General features: G+C 37.8%; 1 long non-coding RNA gene across 1 annotated transcript; it reads right to left on the bottom strand.

The window, feature by feature from the left end:
* Positions 1–2289: 2289 nt before the first annotated feature.
* On the bottom strand, positions 2290–15365 carry LOC138910640 (uncharacterized). Its single transcript, XR_011415778.1, has 2 exons — positions 15153–15365; positions 2290–2514 (listed from the first exon to the last, which is right to left on the bottom strand). It is a non-coding gene; the product is annotated as an uncharacterized lncRNA (long non-coding RNA).
* Positions 15366–20389: the final 5024 nt, after the last annotated feature.

The raw sequence follows: 20389 nt of genomic DNA, 5'->3' as shown, positions 1-20389 counted from the left end.
TGCAACCACTGATCAGTTGGGTTTTACCGAGCTCCACGTGGCCGGGTACGATTCTACCGAGCCCTATGATGGCCGGGTACGTTTTACCGAGCCTATTATGGCCGGGTACGATATGATGATGATGATGCCCACAAAGGCATATGTTTTAAACGTTTATGTATATATATATATATATATATGTATCATGTATTTCATGTCAGTAGCCCTCAGAGGTACCCAGATGTCACAGGTTGTATATTCCCTATCACTGTTTACATTATTGTTCTTACTTATGCTATTCTGCCTTACATACTCAGTACTTTATTCGTACTGACGTCCTTTTTATTTGTGGACGCTGCATGTCGTGCTGCAGGTCCTGATAGACGGGTAGACGCAGCTCCCCCATCACAGTAGGCTATCCGGTTCAGCGTTATTGGCAAGATCCTTTCTCCGGACTTGCCGTGGTCTTGGTATGCATTTTTGTTATAGACATTATGGGTACGTCGGGGCCCTGTTCCGGCAATGTTTTAGAACTTATGTTCTTTTAGAGGCTCATAGACAGGTGTCGACTCATGTATGGGTTGGAATGCCTTGTCGGCTGATTTTTGTTGTATAGTCTTTCATGGCACCATGGTAGCTCGTACCTTATATATAGTTTCTTGACAGTCTTGTCGTCCCATGTTACGTATGTTCATGACATTATCTTTCATTGTTAGATGTTCATGATCCATGTCTTTCATTTATATTGGTCTTGTCGGCCCTTAAAGATAATAAGGAAGGTTAGATAAAATGTACGTTGGTGCTCGGCAAGTATGGCCCGGGTGCTAGTCATGACCCTCCAGTTGGGTCGTGACATTGTGGCAATGATCAGTTCTTTCGGCGTGTGAAGTTAAACATGTGATTTATGGTTGTACATGCAGGCTCGGAAGCCACCACAACTTGATTTATTTATGAGGTATTTGGTTCAAATGGCTTTGTGGTATAAATGGATTCCGGAAGAGTCATGGCAATTTAGATCACGACTTGGGGTTTGTATTTTCTACGGTTTGGAAATTCAATTGGGTGTTGCATTCGTTCTTCTGAAATGAGCTAAGTGAAAGGCTTTCCAACCAATGAAGTGTTTATTCTACTAGTAGTTCAGGAGTTATGATGAATTATGGTATTCTCGCGTAGCGGCATGATAGGTGCAGTGAGCGGCATGGGAACTAGAGGTTGAAGGTCAAGGTTGCGGTTCGATATTGATATAATGTAATGAGCTCGGATGAGCAGGGGTGAATTCAGATATTTAGAGTAAGCTGGCATTTTCTTTAGTGTTACCTAAAAATAGTGTTATGTGGAAGAGGCTTTGTGTATTGACTTGCAGATTTTGATTCGCTTTACAGAATTTGAACGGTTGGTGGTATGGATGTGCGAACTTTGCTACTTGAGAGGAAGGTTATGGGAGCATACCCCACGAGGAGATTTGTATAAGTGTGACATGTTAGTCACTTGATTGAAACCAAGTATGGAGGTAATGGTAATATCGCAAATGTGGGAGTTTATGCCTGAGAGGCATTCTATTCCTTGGGCTGTGGATTGTGTGAATTTGTTCCGAATTTGACGGATGTTCTTATGTGTCATGGAAAGAGATTATTGTGGATCCTTGAAAGGTAATTAGCCCAGTATGCTATGATCATAATCGGCTTGAGGTCCGTCGGAGGGTTTAAATGTGGATGTGTGCCCTACACCAGGCCGAGTGTGTTCATTCACCATAGAATTTCTTATGGAGGAGTCTTCGGGCATTGGATGTTATTTTCGTCGTCAGCTATTTCATGTAATACTCTATTTTTCCATGTGGGTTATGAGATGGCTTGATTATTTGCACATGCGTTGAGGTCCCGCGTAGCTGTGGTGTTATGTGACCAGGATGGCTCTCGAGATGCAGACCATATATCGCACCTTAGTTGTGCTTGGGTTTCGTAGCGTATGGATCTACCTGTCTCCCCAGGATTTATAATATACACTTGGCGTGCTTATGGTCGATATTCGGACGTTTCGTGAGTATAAGCGTTAGGGCTTGATGTGTGTTTTCATCTTGATTTTTATGTGCGGATCGGGTGGCACGCCGCCGCTAGTATATTGTTTGGATCGGGTGGCACGACGCCACGGGTATGTTGTGTGGATCGGGTTGCATACCGCAACATTGTCGTGTTTGGATTGGGTTTGTCACAACCCGATTTTCCCTCCGTTTGGTATCGTGATGGCACCTAGTCTTAGGGACTAGGTAAGCCTAACATTAATGAAATAACATTATTTAAATAACATCTAACAAGTTAAATAGAAATCTCTTACAATTCCCAAAATCGGTAGTACAAGTCATAAACTCTACAGAGTGTTTGCTAGAAAACTTCTAAATATAACTGTCCAGAAATAAGAATAAACAGTGCAAAGCGAAAACTTGAAGGTGACTCCGAAACCTGCGAACGCAGCGGCAGGTTTACCTTGAGTCTCCACAGCGACAGTCCACATAGCTAGCTAACGAACAAATACCTGGGTCTGCATAAAAACAATTGTGCAGAAAAGTAGCATGAGCATACCACAACGGTGTCCAGTAAGTATCAAGACTAACCTCGGTGAAGTGGTGACGAGAACTAGTCAAGACACCCACTGGTCTAATAAACTGAACAAGCATAAGTATAGGGATGACATAACATGACATCTATCTAAGGACCCCGCGATATGGCTAACGACATAGCAACTGCAATAAGGAAGGAAAAATAGCAAGTAACAACAGAACACCAGAGTAAGACACAAAAGAATGAACGAAAACACAACCCAAATCCAAAAATCACTATACAGTAAAGGCAAGTAGTAACTCAACAGCTGCAATAGTTTTCACATCAGGTCTCAGCCAACAACCCCAATAAATTAGTCAATTCCTTAAGTGTAAACTTTCACCCGTAAGTTTTTAAATTGAGGTCTTTAGAATATAATCATTTCCAATAAGAAATTATTTTTGAAATATACTTCCTTCAAATAAATATTTTTCAAACATAGTTCTTTCAAGATAAAACCTTTCAAATAAAAGCTTTTCAAATAATTAGCCTTCAAACATAGTTCTTTCAAGATAAATACTTTTCAAGTATAACCTTTTCAAATAAATATCTACAAACATAGTTCCTTCAAGATAAATACTTTTCAAATATAAACTTTTCAAGTAATATCCTTCGAGTATAAGTCACTCTGTGACACCTAAGCATGGAAGATTAGCAGCTCCGAACACAGATATAACCACGGGGGAAATCTACCGGGATACCATCCCGTAGTCCCGAATTAGTTATGCAGTATGGGGAGGGATCTCCCGCAATACGTCCGTAGTCCCAAAATAAATATGCAGTGCTGGGGGATCTCCCAGAATACGTCCATAGTCCAAAGTAAATATGCAAGACAAGGGGGGTTTCCCGGAATACGTCCGTAGTCCCAAAATAAATATACATTGCTGGGGGATCTCCCGGAATACGTCCGTAGTCTCAAAGTAAATATGCAAGACAGGGGGATCTCCCGGAATACATCCGTAGTCCAAATTTAAATATGCAGCGCAAACAACAGTGATAATAACTATAGCACGACAGAAACCTCGCACATCACCACAACGAGTACAAAAGCAACAATGACAGAAATGCAAAGTACGACGAGCAAATCAACTCAAGAATTTAAATCACAAGAACGGTAGAACTCATTCACAAGGAATAACCACAGTAAAGAATGCTAGGCACAAGGAGAACATCTTAACAAGGGAAAACAAAACAAAAATGTAGCAACGATTCCACAATATTCAAGTCAACAATAAGAAGCCAACACGAGTCAAATAGTTCTAAATAATGGCAAGTCAACTAAGATATAGGTTATCTAAACTCCTTTTGAGGTTGAGCAATTACGAGAAATATTCAACAATTCACGTAAGGATAAGCAGCGGAAGATAATCATAACTCCAATTAAGACTAAACAATTATAGGATGAGAAAATAATGATTTCAATTAAAGATAAGCAGTTATGAAAAGATAGCATGACAATAGAGGAGGTAAAATCTTCAGTTAAATCAAATAAGAGTCAAATAGGCAATAAGAGTAAATTCTGAGAAGGATTAATTCTAATTAAAGCATGTAGAGTTGAAACAGTAAATAGGAACTTAATCATATCAAGAACAACTCCATACTCAGTGAATATAAGGACCTAAGAATCCTAAAAGGCCAACTTTTCACAAATAAGTCCGAGCACGCACTCGTCACCTCGCGTACATGGACTACAATCAACATAGAAGACTCAAATACTAAGGGGAAAATCCCCCACACAAGGTTAGGCAAGATACTTACCTCAGAAGATAGACCCATACTCAAAAATGAACTTCTCGGGTGAAATGACCTCCAGGCGGCTCAAATCTAATCAAAATAACTTCAAAGCACAAATAAAACCCACAAGAAACTATTCTGGATTATAAAGTCTCAATCTTTATCAAAATCTAAAAATAGGTCCAAAAGTCGACCCACGGGCCCGCACCTCGGAACCAGACAAAATTTACAAAACCCGAACACTCATTCCGATATGAGTCCGATCATACAAAACAATTATCAAATTCCGATACCATTTCGTCCCTTAAATCATGATTTTTCATTTTGGAAATTTTCTTCAAAAACCAACATTTTCCTCAACTCAAAACACAAATTAAATGATCAAAACAAAGATAAAATCACGGAATATAATAAATTCTAGGTGAAGAACACTTACCCAATCGATTTGCTTGAAAACCCCACAAAGAATCGCTCAAAACCGAGCTCTAGAACTCCAAAAATGGTGAAAATGGCAAACCCTCGGAATAGAGGACTTTATATTCTGCCCAGGTGTTTTGTGCATCGCGAACGCGGAGAAAGGGACGCGTTTGCGAAGAAGAAAAACAAAAGCTGCCCAGTTGTTCTTTGCAAACGTGACAACACGTTCGCAAACGCGGAGAGGAAAAATATGATGGCCCAACGACTGCTCTTCGTGAACGCGTGAAGTAGTATGCAAACGCGAAGAGTGTAATGGAATAGCTACACGAACGCGTAAGCAACACGCAAACGCGAAGAGGAAAATGATCACCAGTGCCCAGGGCCTCGTTTGCACTTCGTGAGCGCGAGATAGGGAATGCGAACGCGAAGAAGGTGGTGTCAGAACTTCGCGAACACGAGAGGGTGACTGCGAAAGCGAAGAGAGGAAATATTTCACCCTCCAAAATAACACTACTCGAACGCGAAGGCAAGGATACGAATGCGATGAAGGAAACCAGATGACAGATAACATCAGTTCAAAATTGGGGGAAATGACCCGTAGCCCATCCGAAACTCAGCTGAGGCCCCCGGGACCCCGTCTAAACATACCAACAAGTCCCATAACCTAACACGGACTCGCTCGAGGTCTTAAATCACATCAGACAAAGCCGAAAATATAAATTGCACCACGAATCGAACTTATGAACTTCCAAAACTTCCAACTTTGAAAACTCGTGCCGAAACCAATCTAACCAACCCGGAATGATGTCAAATTTTGCAGGCAAGTCCCAAATAACATAACGGAGCTGTTCCAACTCTTGGAATCGCATTCCGACCCCGATATCGAAAAGTCCACTTCCGGTCAAAATCTCCAAAAATGTAACTTTTGCCATTTTAAGCCTAAATCAGCTACAGACCTCAAATTCATAGTCCGGGCACGCTCCTAAGTCCAAAATCACCCAACGGAGCTAACAGAACCGAAGAAACTCCATTCCGGAGTCGTCTTCACACAGTTCCGACTACGATCAAAATCCTAAGACTTAAGCTTCCGTTTTAGGGACTAAGTGTCCCGAATCACTCCAGATCATCTGGTAACTGAATGCAACCACGTACGCAAGTCAATACACATAATATGAAGTTGTTCAAGACCTTATGCTGCCGAACAGAGCTTAAATTCTCAAAATGACAGGCCGGGTCGTTACATCCTTCCCCTCTTGAACAAACGTTCGTCCTCGAACGTGCTAAGAATCGCCTCGAAGTCTTCAAATCACTGAAAGTACATATCCAACAAACACCCGCGGGGGACCCCATGTCACCCCAATCCACATAAGCCTATCGACATCATCCCAATTGTAATTTATCCTTTTTATCAACACCGATAAGCCTTAGAGTCAAAATTCTCACCTTCTATTTGTCTTCAAAAGACCCGATTCTAAATCCATAACCGATATCAGTCTCAACCAGCTGTAACAACTCATGCCTACACCCACAAGGTACGACACACAACAAGACACACCACACATAGGCCCATAATAACATTTCTGATCATAATAGTTGCCCATAATCAAAACCATCACCGGTAATTAGCCTCATATCCGTTAGAACCCTATTCAAACCTCCACAACACTAACAACGATGCAAGAAACACGAAGACCTCTTAACTATACACCCGAATCAACTAGTCACAACTAACACCACCAGACATACACCCCGCAAGTTAAAACTCAAGAAGCACAGAACGAAATTGACTGAATATGAAAAGAGAAACACATAAGGTCTCCTGAAGTCCGGGGGTAACAGCAGGTGCCTCCAGTACCTGCTCCCCAACTGGAACTACTGGCGGCTCCTCAACTGCTGCTCTGGTAGGTGCTCTGGCTGCGACACTTACTCCTCGTCGGCCTCTGCCCCTAGCGATACTTGCTCCGGGAGCAGCGTCATTTATAACTGTAGCTCGTGTCCTCACCATCTACGAGAGAATGGAATGATAAAAGTTCAAACTCCTAGATCAATAAGATCGCACGATAGGAATGAAAGAAGTGAGATTGTCCTAATAGTTCTATAGATTCTCGAAGATAAGTACAGACGTCTCCGTACCGATCCGCAAGACTCTACTAAACTCGCTTATGACCCGTATCACCTATGAACCTAGAGCTCTGATACCAACTTATTACGACCTAATTTTCCCTCCATTTGGTATCGTGATGGCACCTAGTCTTAGGGACTAGGTAAGCCTAACATTAATTGAAACAATATTATTTAAATAACATCTAACAAGTTAAATAGAAATCTCTTACAATTCCCAAAACCGGTATTACAAGTCATAAGCTCTACAAAGTGTTTGCTAGAAAACTTCTAAATACAATTGTCCAGAAACAAGAATAAACAGTGCAAAATAAAAACTTGAAGGTGACTCCGAAACCTGCGAACGCAGCGACAGGTTTACCTTGAGTCTCCGCAGCGACAGTCCACACAGCTAGCTAACGAACAAATACCTGGGTTTGCACAAAACAAATTATGCAGAAAAGTCGTATGAGCATACCACAACGGTGCCTAGTAAGTATCAAGACTAACCTCGGTGAAGTGGTGACGAGAACTAGTCAAGACACCCACTGGTCTAATAAACTGAACAAGCATAAGTATAGGGATGACAGAACATGACATCTATCTAAGGACCCCGCGATATGGCTAACGACATAGCAACTGCAATAAGGAAGGAAAAACAACAAGTAACAGCGGAACACCAGAATAAGACACAGAAGAATGAACGAAAACACAACCCAAATCCAAAAATCACTATACAGTAAAGGCAAGTAGTAACTCAGCAGCTGCAATAGTTTTCACATCAGGTTTCAGCCAACAACCCCAATAAATTAGTCAAATCCTTAAGTGTAAACTTTCACCCGTAAGTTTTTAAATTGAGGTCTTTAGAATATAATCATTTCCAATAAGAAATTATTTTTGAAATATACTTCCTTCAAATAAATATCTTTCAAACATAGTTCTTTCAAGATAAAACCTTTCAAATAAAAGCTTTTCAAATAATTAGCCTTCAAACATAGTTCTTTCAAGATAAATACTTTTCAAGTATAACCTTTTCAAATAAATATCTTCAAACATAGTTCCTTCAAGATAAATACTTTTCAAATATAAACTTTTCAAGTAATATCCTTCGAGTATAAGTCACTCTGTGACACCTAAGCATGGAAGATTAGCAGCTCCGAACACAGATATAACCACAGGGAAAATCTACCGGGATACCATCCCGTAGTCCCGAATTAGTTATGCAGTACGGGGAGGGATCTCCCGAAATACGTCCGTAGTCCCAAAATAAATATGCAGTGCGGGGGGATCTCTCGGAATATGTCTGTAGTCCCAAAGTAACTATGCAAGACAGGGGGATCTCCCGGAATACGTCCGTAGTCCCAAAATAAATATGCAGTGCTGGGGGATCTCCCGAAATACGTCTGTAGTTCCAAAGTAAATATGCAAGACAGGGGGATGTCCCGGGATACGTCCGTAGTCCCAATTTAAATATGCAGCGCAAACAACAGAGATAATAACTATAGCATGACAGAAATCTCGTACATCCCCACAACAAGTACAAAAGCAACAATGATAGAAATGTAAAGTACGACGAGCAAATCCACTCAAGAATTTAAATCACAAGAACGGTAGAACTCATTCACAAGGAATAACCATAGTAAAGAATGCTAGACACAAGGAGAACAACTTAACAAGGGAAAACAAAACAAAAATATAGCAACGATTCCACAATATTCAAGTCAACAATAAGAAGCCAGCATGAGTCAAATAGTTCCAAATAATGGCAAGTCAACTAAGATATAGGTTATCTAAACTCCTTTTGAGGTTGAGAAATTACGAGGAATATTCAACAATTCACGTAAGGATAAGCAGCGGAACATAATCATAACTCCACTTAAGACTAAACAATTATAGGATGAGAAAATAATGATTTCAATTAAAGATAAGCAGTTATGAAAAGATAGCATGACAATAAAGGAGGTAAAATCTTCAGTTAAGTCAAATAAGAGTCAAATAGGCAATAAGAGTAAATCTTATTTTGTGTGCCTTGTTTTCATCCTTGAGGTAGGTTCATAGCACCTATTCGACCGTTTTATTCATTACGCGGGATGGGTAATTCCCCGTCAGAGTCCGTTTTTCCTTATGAGTTATATTAGAGTTTGTAGCTTGTTGGCGCATTGTTGGTGTTATATGAGATTTGGCAGTGCTTGAGATTGTTATCACCGTAACAGCTTGTACTGGGTGAGACGAGGTGATTTGATCTGAAATCGGTGCAATCGGATTTATATAATGCATATTAAAGAGCAAATATCATTATTTAGTTCAGAATGAGCTAATGGTTCTTGTCAGCAGGAGAGACCCAATGATTTGTTGATTCGGTAGGTGGTTATGAATTTCTATGCATCTCTCCGTTGTGGCAGTATTACGAGAGTTGGAATAGGACTTACACGTGTCATGAGGTGTGTTGTGAGCATCAGATTTGTGGAATTTCAGTTATTATTGTCAGAGGATGTTATTATGATCATGTGAATTATAGAGAAATTCGGAGGTTGGAATTTGATTCTAAGGCTTATTGACTAAATTAAAAGGGAGAATCTTTAGACCGGCTCGAGCTAATGTATTCAACTGGGTTGTGGCAGCACGGGCAGGTGCACGAGGTATTAAACAGTGATTTTGGAAAACTCCGAAGTAATTCTTAGCACGTTCGAGGAAGAACATATGTTTAAGTGGGGGAGAATATAGCGGCCCGACCAGTCGTTTTGAGCTCTAATACGTTGTCTAGTGGTCTGAGGCCTTGAGTAGCTTCACTTCAGGTATTATGACTTGTACGTGTGGTCGAAATTGAATTTCGGAAAGTTAGGAGTTGATTTGGAAAGAAAATTCTAATTTTGGCAACTTTAAGTTGGAGGAATTGACTAAGATTTGACTTTTGAGTAAATAAACTTGAAATCAGGATTTGAAGGTTCCAATAGGTTCGTATGATGATTTCGGACTTGTACGTATGTTCGGGTCGAGAATCGGGTGGCCCGAGAGCATTTCAGCGCCTATTATGGAAGTGGCATTTTGGATGAATTTTCTATGTTTGGGTTGAAGTGGATTTTGATGTTATCGATGTCTGTTTGGGATTCTGAGCCTGGGAATAGCTATGTATGGTGATTTTGGTCTTAGGAGTGCGTTCAGACGTTATTTGGAAGTTCGTAGGTCATTTCGGTGTTAATTGGTGAAGTTGGGAAGTTAGAAGACTTTGGAAAGTTTAACCGGGAGTGGACTTTTTGATATCGGGGTCGGATCTCGATTCCGGATGTTGGAATAGGTCTGTAATGTCATTTAGGACTTGTGTGCAAAATTTGAAGTCATTCCATATTGATTTGATACGTTTCGGCACAAGATATAGAATTTGAAAGTTTGATTCGAGGCGCGATTCATGATTTCAATGTTGTTTGAAGTGGTTTAAGGCTTAGAATAAGTCAGTATTTTATTTTGGGACGTGTTGGTATAATTGGTTAAGGTCCCGAGGGCCTCGGGTGAATTCCGGATGGTAAACGGATCAAGTTTGGGCTTGGGGGAAAGCTGAAGTAGCTGTCATCTGGTGAAACCATACCTGCGAGGTTTTGGCCGCATGTGCGGAGCCGTAGAAGAGGCCAAGAGGGTCGCATAAGCGGAATGGCTGGAGAAGGCTGGGACCGCAGATGCGATCGAGTTCCGCAGAAGCGGGACCGCACCTGCGCATGATGAGCCACAAAAGCGAAGGCGCAGAAGCGCTACTAGGCCGCATGTGCGAGGTTGAGGGGTCTGAAGGAGGACCGCAGAAGCGGTCCGATGACCGAAGGTGCGAGATGTCGCTGGGCAGTGAGGTTTTTTATATAACGCGATTTGGCCCATTTTTCTTTCATTCTTCACTTGGATGGGGCGATTTTGGAGAGCTTCAAGGAGGAACTTTCATCAAGCAACACAAGGTCAGTGATTCCCACATATTACAAGTTAAATACATGGATTACATATGGGTTTCAGCATAAAAATTAGTATAAATTAGGGAATTTTTGAAAGAAACCTAGAATTCGGCATTTTGGATTTTTGACCACGAAATTGGAAATGAAATTTGAGTTAGTTATTTATTTGAGTTCGTGGTGTTATGGGTGAAGTTTATCTTCAAAAATTTTTGAAAACCGGGCACGTGGGCCCGAGGTTGTCTTTATCGACTTTTGAGCGGAGTTGGAAATTGTTAAAATTGATTTATTATGAGTATTAAAGTATATATTTATGGATTATCACATTGATTTACTAGTTTTGGAGTGACGAGCATCAGTTTGGGGTGTTAGAGTGGCGTTGGAACTGGTTATGGAACTTCAGAGCGAGGTAAGTCTCTTGTCTAACCCTGTGAGGGGGAAACCTCCCATATGTGATATTTATTGTTATGTACAACTAGTTGTGGGTGACACGTACGTACGAGGTGATGAGATCTCGTTCGTAGCTAAAGCATGTCTATGTCCGGGTAGACTTAAGACCTTATCCTGTAATAATTGAATTATTTGAACTTGTTCTACTGGCTTAATTAATTAAAGTTATAACTGAAATTGATTTAGAAATAACAGTATCAGGCCAAGCTTATCACCTTGAGTTATTGCTAAGATATTCGATAAATGTAAAGGGGTGTACTTATTATTGTGCTCTTGTACTGTATTGTCAGCACATATATTGTGATTCAGAAACTTCCTTTCTTGTGGAGCGGGCCGAACGCCTCGGCAGTATATAGGTGCATCTATGGTTCGTGTCGCTCGACCCTCGGCAGTGTACACATTATTCTGGATCGGGCCGAACGACCTCGGCAGTATCGTGCGTATATCGCTAGTAGCCCGAATATTCACGAGCTAATCTTTCCACTGATGCCCGACTCTTTATGTGGTATTCCTTATTTATCTGATATTGGCACTTGACACTTATGAGATTTTAATGTTGAATATGAGATTTAGAAATTCATGCTCTAAAGGAAATAATTGGAAGATTATATAACTTACAGATTTACCCAATCCTTGCCATATGCTTCATATCTGCTTATGTTTTATTATATTGCTTTATTGGACCTTAGTACGTGTCGATGTCGACCCCTCGTCACTACTCCTTCGGGGTTAGGCTAGATACTTACTGGGTATGCGTTGATTTACGTACTCATGCTGCACTTCTGCACTAAATGTGCAGGACATGACAGGTCATTTGATGATCATCTTGGCGCGTAGGCGCACCGGTTGAGGAGACTTTATGTGAGCTGCATTCCAGACTACGCACTGAAGCCCACCGAGTCCCCATTGTACTATTTACTTTATCATGTCTTATTTACGTTCCGGACATATGTTGTATTATTGTTGTACTCCTTAGAAAATGCTCATGTACTTGTGACACCGGATTTTGGGAGTTCCTACTGGTTGTTCATTATCGTAGTTGTGAAAAATATTATCACTTACCTTGTAAATTCAATTTCAAATGATTTAATTAAGAAAAATTATGATTTCAAATTACTAAAATGAGTAATTAAACTGGTCATTTACCGTTGGCTTGCCTGACGGCGGTGTTAGGCGCCATCACGACCTTTAGTGGATTTTGGGTCGTGACAGTTAGCACATGTTATATCTTTTTTTCGCAATGTCTACTATCACATGCTTTATTTGAAGTTTTCGTTACATGTCACACTCTTTACTTGTCGAGTTTGCTCTTATATGCTTTTTGAAGTTCTTACCACTCTTATCATTATATGATCTCTTTTATTGTTGAGTTACTCTTAGTTGAAATTGTTGTTACCTAAAATTCTTTTGTTGCAGGGTTATTCTCATGCATTTAGACGTAGTACTAGTTCATGTCATCTCTTTCATTGTTAGCCTAATTCATACATTAGAATTCGAAGTTTGCCATTTCATGAAAATACTTTCACTATCAAGTTTAACCTTAAACAATTAATTGGAATTGAGGTTATCAAAAGTCATTAATCTATTTTAAGTGAAGTTGTGTTTAAAGGGGGTCTTGTTCCTTGTTGAGTTACTTTCCCATTCATTTTATTGTTATTGAGATTCTATACACATTTTGTTTGAGACGTGGGCTATTTGTTGTGAAAATATTGATATTATTGGATCTTTAGAAAGGTTGGACCTATGGGAACTTGTGGTACGAGTTGATATGCCGTGTTGTTGTGATGTTAGCACATGTGAATTGTTGCATGGTTTGGTTGTTGTTATGCGGAGTATAAGAGTGGCATTTCACCATTATTGTTACTCGGGGCATGAGGGTGGCATTTCACTATTGTTGAATGTACGGAGTGATACGGGTGACTATTGTGTTATTGTCTAGGTGGAGCGATAAGGATGACTATTATACAGAGTCATACAAGTGGCTAGTGATATTGTCAGGGCGAAGTGATATGGGTGGCTGTCGGAGAGATAAATGTGGCAAAATGTCAGAGATGATGTGTGATGACTTGGGGACATTTTGTTGGTGATATTCGTGTGATGGTGTGCTTTTCCTTACGTATGTCATACACCTTACGTGACTTATTGTGTTGCTTCGATGAGCTACGCGATGTCTTGATATTACTTGTTAACTTGGGCTGCAATATGACACTCGCACAAGCATACACCGTAGCATGCCACTTATACTAACTTAGGAGTATGAAATTTGACATTTATTGATCATGCCCATGTGTTCTTGTATTATCTGTTTTCATGTGATTGTGAGCCTGTGACCATACAGGACGGATAGTAATTGTGAGCCTGTGACCATGTCGGGCGGATTGTGATTGTGAGCCTGTGACCACGCCGGGCGGACTGTGAATGTGAGCATGTGATCATGCCGGCGGATTGAGATATTGGCCTATGAGTTGTCCGTGCAGTTGTGATTTGAGATGTGGGCACGCGGTGCTGTGAGCATATGATGGTGGGTTGAAACCCGTGACTTGTGACTCTGAGATGAGGTATCTTGGGTAATTTTATTGTGAAACTTGTATTAGAACGGCTTGATTTATTGGTTGTCATTTGTGTTCCTTATTTGGTTTCAACGGTACTTTCACGGTATTCTTATTACTTTATTGTTTATATCACATGTTGATTCTTATTGCCATTTACTGATTTCTGCTTTCCATTATTAGCTTTATACTTCTATACTGCATAAGTTATTTTGTCTAGTGGGTGTCTTGATTCGTACCTCATCACTACTCTACCGAGGTTAGTCTTGATACTTACTGGGTACCGACCGTGGTGTACTCATACTATACTTCTGCACATTTTTGTGCAGAGCCAGGTATTGGAGATATCAGACTCGGGCAGAGTTAGCTTATCGGTCGCGAGGATTTAAGGTAGAACTGCTTGGTCGTCGCAGTCCATTGGAGTTCTTTCATTTCATTGTACTGTCAGCTTGTTATTTGAACAGTATTGTATTTCGATCTTTGAGATCGTTCCATGTACTCAGCTAGAGTTTGTGACTCTTTATTACCAGTCTTGAGAGATTGTTATGATTATTGCCGCGTAGGCTTATTTCGCTTTTGTTTCGGTATTCATATTAAACTCTGTTTTAAATTATGATTGGTAAAAACTGGCTTAATCCTTGTAAGTAATCAGCTTACCTAGTCTTAGAGGCTAAGTGTCATCACGACATCCTACGGAGGAAAATTAGAATCGTGACAAATATAAATGTATATTAACTTTTGAAAATAAGTTTTCCACCGAAAAACTATTAGAAATTTTGGGCATTGTAGTTATTGAAAAATAGGTTTTTTTAATGGCAACATAATTTTGTTACAAAAACAATTAGCATATATAGTGACTCGAGTCACCACTATAACATAGACAGTTGTAGCGATTAAGAGTTGCTACTGAATGTATAATTGCTTTAGTCGCTATATTTCAGCTGCGACCAACACAAACATCTACTTTGTTGGACGTTTTTGTAGCGTGGTTATTTATTTATTATGGCAAGTTTAGTAGCCGCAAATTTGTGCTTTTGTATCGACCTTGTCGTCACAAAAAATATGTAGTTACGGTTGTACTTAGCAGAAACCAAAAGGTTGCAACGATAGGCATTTTGCTGCGACTTTTGCCCTTCTGTAGCGACTTTGGTCGCCACAATAAGTCCAATTTCTCGTGGCATCTGTTTGGTTGTTCATTAGTTTGAAAGCAATCCCCTTCTTACAAACTCTATCAAATATATTTCTCCTCGCCACCACTGTGCCCTAATTCGACAACAGTAGCCATTTCTCCCTAGTCACTAATTCCATACTTTATTAGCACACATCAATGTATTCACAACAGAACAATGCTAATCCATAAGAAAGAAAAACCAGTATAGGAACAATAAAATAACACTAACCAAGATTGAATGTCGCATTCCCAATTGCAACCAGATCTGGTTGAGAATGCATTCTGGAGCTTGATCTATTCGTTGATTGGAATAGATAGGGGAAGAAGGAAAAGACGATAAATTTGATTTTGTGTATCGCAAAAGGTTCTGCGATTGCTTTAAGGTGGTGGAGAATTAACGCAAAAGGGGTTGCTTGTCATTTTTCAAAAAATAAAAAGTTTTATAATCCTTTATATTCTTTTTTTTGGTGGCTTATTATTTAGGTTCAAAAGCCACATGTCACACTTTCATTCGTCTCTTTGGCGCATTATTCGTGTATGAATATTCATGTTTTAGTTATCAAACCGTTCCCGACAACTGCTCCCATGTTGTTAGGGAATGGTTTGATGCACTTTTTTAATTAAGGTAAGGTGTTCAATAGGTTAGGTCATTTGATAAAGTGTGAAAAATATTTTTGGCAAAATTTAAGGAGCTACCTATGTATACAGCCCTTATGTAATATATTTTATTCTTTATTTATGGTATTATAATTTTTTTATTTCTGCAATATGAACTATCAATTAAAGTTAAGGGTAAGGTTTGCGTACACAATATCCTTCCCATACCCCACTTGTGAGATTATACTGGGTTGTTGTTGTTGTAAAGAAAGAAAAGAATTATTTGGTAGCAAAAAGAGCTAATTGTTCATAAAACTTGAAAAAAGTTTCATATGATTGACTATATGTTTTCAATAATTTTAAAGTTAGCTTTTTATTTACGGATAATTTCAGAAACCTTCCTTCAGGTTTTGCTTTATCACACTAACCACTCCTGTAATTCACTATACGCATACCTCCCTCATTTATTTATTTTTATTAATTCTTTTATTTATTAATTGTTAATGTTACAAAAATTAAATATGACAACTTTACGGTTGCTAATATACTCCACCGTTAATTAGCTAAAAAATAAAATCTCGAAGAAATCGATGCATAAATATAAAACAAGTAGGCAAACAATTATAATGCCATTATAATGTAAGTCATAAGTACATTCCAGCAACGATGCGTGTGTTTGAAGACCTTTTCCATTTATTTTTATTATGATAAATTTCGAAATATTAAAAACATGTGTTCATGAAGGATAAAAAAAGTATTAAGAATATGCGTTCATGAAGGATACAAATTCATTCGGAAAAGGAAGAAAGTTAGATGTCGTAGTTCCCCTAGGTTTTGTGTTTCGGCAGATTGATTTTTCCATCTATGCATGAAACCTCAATGCTTTTCTAAATCAGTTACTTATAATCAAACCTAAAACAAGAGAAAATGAAACATAAATAAGTATGTAGGAAAGTACCTAAATTGATTTCTTTTACGGAGAAGATGGCCTGTCGCTCTTGAGAATAGTGACGTAGCTAGAAATTTCATCAAGAATGTTAAAACTTTAAACAAGTCAATAATTATTTTTGTCAGATGAATGGTGTACCAAAATTTTTAGATCAAACTACGCAACATTTAACTAAACAATAAAAAAACTTTTAATCAAAATTTAATTAATGAGAGACATTTTATGCATAATAATTAGAGGTGTTTAACGGCGAGCTGGGACAGGTTGTACACAAAAACAATCCAGCCCTTCCGTTTAACGTTTCGGGCTGTTAGCGGGCTGAATTAGCGGATTGTACTTTTTCGGATTTTTTTTGGTCCGTCCGGATTCGGGCTTAGCGGGATGGATCGGGTCGGGCTATTTTTTTTTATTTATAAAAGTAAATTTGGTTTTTCTTATTCAATGTTATTGATACTTAAGTGTTTGCAAACTTTTAAGGCTTAGAATTAAACTTCAAAGTTTAAAGTTTTAAATTTGAAATTTGAATTTTAAAATTTTAAAATTAAAATTTGAAAGTAATTGAAGTGTGTTTGCAAATTACAATGAAGTGTGTTTGTGTGTGTGTGTATATATAAAAGGTTAAAATTATAATTTATCAAATATTAGGGGTGTGGGGGCTATTTTCTTAAGGGGTAGGCCGAAATGGCTATTTCTGCAAAAAAGGGCCGTTGGCCAACGGTCATTTTTGAATTTGACCATTGGCAACAGTCCAGAAAATAAAAAAAATAAAAAAATTATAACGAATACCGGATTGAACCGGGCTGTAGCCCGTTAAAAACTCGTTAACGGGTTCCGGTTCATCGGTATCAAAAAACTGTTCGTTTGAAACCCGCTCCCCGCCCAATCCGTCCCAGCCCGCCCCCAATGCTACAGTACCGAGCTGACCCGGGCTGAACCGGATTATAAACGGGTCAGCCTGGCCCGATTAACAGGTATAATAATAATACAACAATCATCTAAATGCCGAAAAATATTATACATTAGCATAATACACAAATTCAAAATGAAAGGATATCATCAGAACTTACACAAATGATCAATTTAGTCATGTTAGTTGGATAATTATGTATTATGATTTAATAATATTTAATGTTATGGTATTTTACCGAACACTTCTTTGTAGACGATATTTTTTTGTGTATGTTTTTCCTTTTTAATGCTTTGGTTGCTCTGCCATAACCAGAACTATTGTTGTCGATATTGATATCCCTCTTGAATGTACAACATATGGTTGTTCGTATAAGAACATACATTGACGTTTGTCCTTGTGCTTTATTTATTATAATTGCAACACATAAACATACTGAAAATTATTTTCACACAAATTTAAAAGGATATTATTTAGTTTCGAAAGACGAAAGTTGAATTCGGGAATAAGCACATACTTAGAAGCACATTGACCAGTATCATAATTTCTGCATATATGACGTTATTGCCAAAATTTCTATATACCATCGGTGTGCTATTACATAAGCTATTTGACTGATCTAAATTTTTCAGTAGTATGGCGAGCATATTTTTCTTCAAAATCAACCTATTTGCAACGGAAAATCAATTTTTAATGTAGTCCATTATATATACGGTGATACTAACATATGTAAAAAATAAATTTAACAACAAACATGTATGGTAGAAGGCCATTTGGTGTTAAAGTATTTAAGTATTCTTCGAATTGGTAATTATTGGTATCATATTTTGCTGAGTAAAAAATCAAAAAATATTTTATTTTTACTATAAAACTTAGTAGTCAACCTTTTATTTAATTGATCATCATATTCATTTCTACTAGCTAAGATAGCTCTTTAATTTTTATCATGCAATTTGTACAAATTGCATTTTGATCTAATGATGAAAATATCTCCCTTATTAAATTCACTACTATTACCATTGGGGTTGATAACCAAGCGTTCTCGAAGAACCAAATCATCTTTTGTTAGATGCTCTACTTCGTTTTGGAGATGAAGCAAGAAGTCACTGAATGCTGGATTTGTTCTTACTTTTATTTTTTTGTCAATTGAATCATTTTCATTTAAGGTCATAAGCATAATTTTGACAAGCTAGCTTTTACAGTCTCTACTTTCATCAATTTTGGAACTATTGGTAGTACTTGACATAAATCACCTCCTAAACCATTACTTTTCTACCAAATATTCATTGATATCCAATATATCTCTAAAACTCCGAGCAATTGTTTCGATCATTTGACGCCTAACCATAAGCGCTTCATTCCATATTATAAATTTTACTTTCCTTATAAATTTAACACCATTGCTATGTTTTGATATATTTGTGATGGTTATTTCAGTTGTTTGAAGAGGTATATCAAATCTAGAGTGAGTTGTATGACCTCAAAATAAAATCGTTGGTGGTACACCACTTGTTATTATTGCTAACAATATTGTAGACAATAAATTTACGTCAAGAAAAAAATCAACACCGAAAAATATTACAACAATCGTAGTATTTTATTTTAAATAATTTGAGTGTTACAATCTCTATGATTTCTCTGATTCTTCTTTCCAATAGTAAATAAATTCAAGGGCCTTTGAGCTTGATCTTGAATCTATATTTGTTGCCACGAACGATGATCTTGAATTCAACTAGCACGAACTTTGATTTGAACTCGTACTCCTTGAATCTTAATTTGTTCTTCGTTCTTGAGCTTGAACTTGATTTCTTGAACTTGAACTTAAACTTGATTGCTTGAAGATTGAAACTTGTAGAAAAATTTGCGGCATTTGATCCACGAGTTCTCTCTTGCTTCTTGTTATAACTTCTGGTGTGTTTTCTGGTTATGAAAATCCACATTTATAGTTGTGGGAGGGAAGAGTTATGATAAGAACAAACTCTTTCCGACCAATCAAATTGAAGTGTGACAAGGCCGTATTTGATTAGCCAGAATATGTCACCTGCACACGTGGCGCCGTTTTATTGGCCTTTTAATGTGACTTGGCATGCCTTGTCATTTGACACGTGGCATGATCCTATTGGATCTTCTGTTTGACTTGGTGTGCCACATCATTTGACACGTGGCACTGGGCTTCTATGAAGATGACGTCTTGGGCCTAATGAAGTGGACTTATCGCTTGTAGCCCGATTAAATGGGCTAACCCAATGGATTTGGACTTATTTATTTAATCCATATATATTGGACTTATATAACTAATCCAATTATTAGCCCAATAAATTTATTTGAACTAATATATCTTAGATTTAATTATATAGTCCAAATAATTTTATGGATTTAAATCTAATAAAATTTAGATGCCTACAAATATCATGCCTCTTGATCTGACATTTACAAGTAATGCATGATATAACAATATTATTTCGATTTCGCCGGAGGAATCTATACAGGATAATCTCGTTATACCAGAGTCATCTCTTTATAATATGGTCTCGAAAGCTTATTCCTGTTCAGCATTTACCTTTGATTGTGTTTCCTCAAATACTTCTATGGCCTTTTAATTCTTAATACTATACTAACCCTTTTTACTTTGTGTTCTAATTTTTTAAATCTATAACGCTCTTTTTATGGAATACATTTATGTACCCTAAGATTTTGTTTTAACTTGAAAAATAATTTTATTCATATGATAAATTTAAAAAATAATTGAATTCGATTCTCTTACTAAATAATTAATTGAAAGAATTAATTATTTGGTCTAAACAAAAAAAAAATTATTTTTTGTTGATTCAGATTCTTAATATTAGTTCATCTCTTGTTTTGAATATTTAATCGTAATATAAATTTATCCACTAAACTTTTATTTTTAAAGAGTAAAAAGATCGATCTGACATTCCACTTTTATATATTTATGCTTGTAGAATCATTAATGGTATTGACTCTTACCAACTGTTTACCCGAAAAATGAATAGAA

The sequence above is a fragment of the Nicotiana tomentosiformis genome, chromosome 4, assembly GCF_000390325.3.
Source record: "Nicotiana tomentosiformis chromosome 4, ASM39032v3, whole genome shotgun sequence".
In the NCBI taxonomy this organism is placed as follows: domain Eukaryota; kingdom Viridiplantae; phylum Streptophyta; class Magnoliopsida; order Solanales; family Solanaceae; genus Nicotiana; species Nicotiana tomentosiformis.
This window is presented reverse-complemented; position numbering and strand designations above follow the sequence as displayed.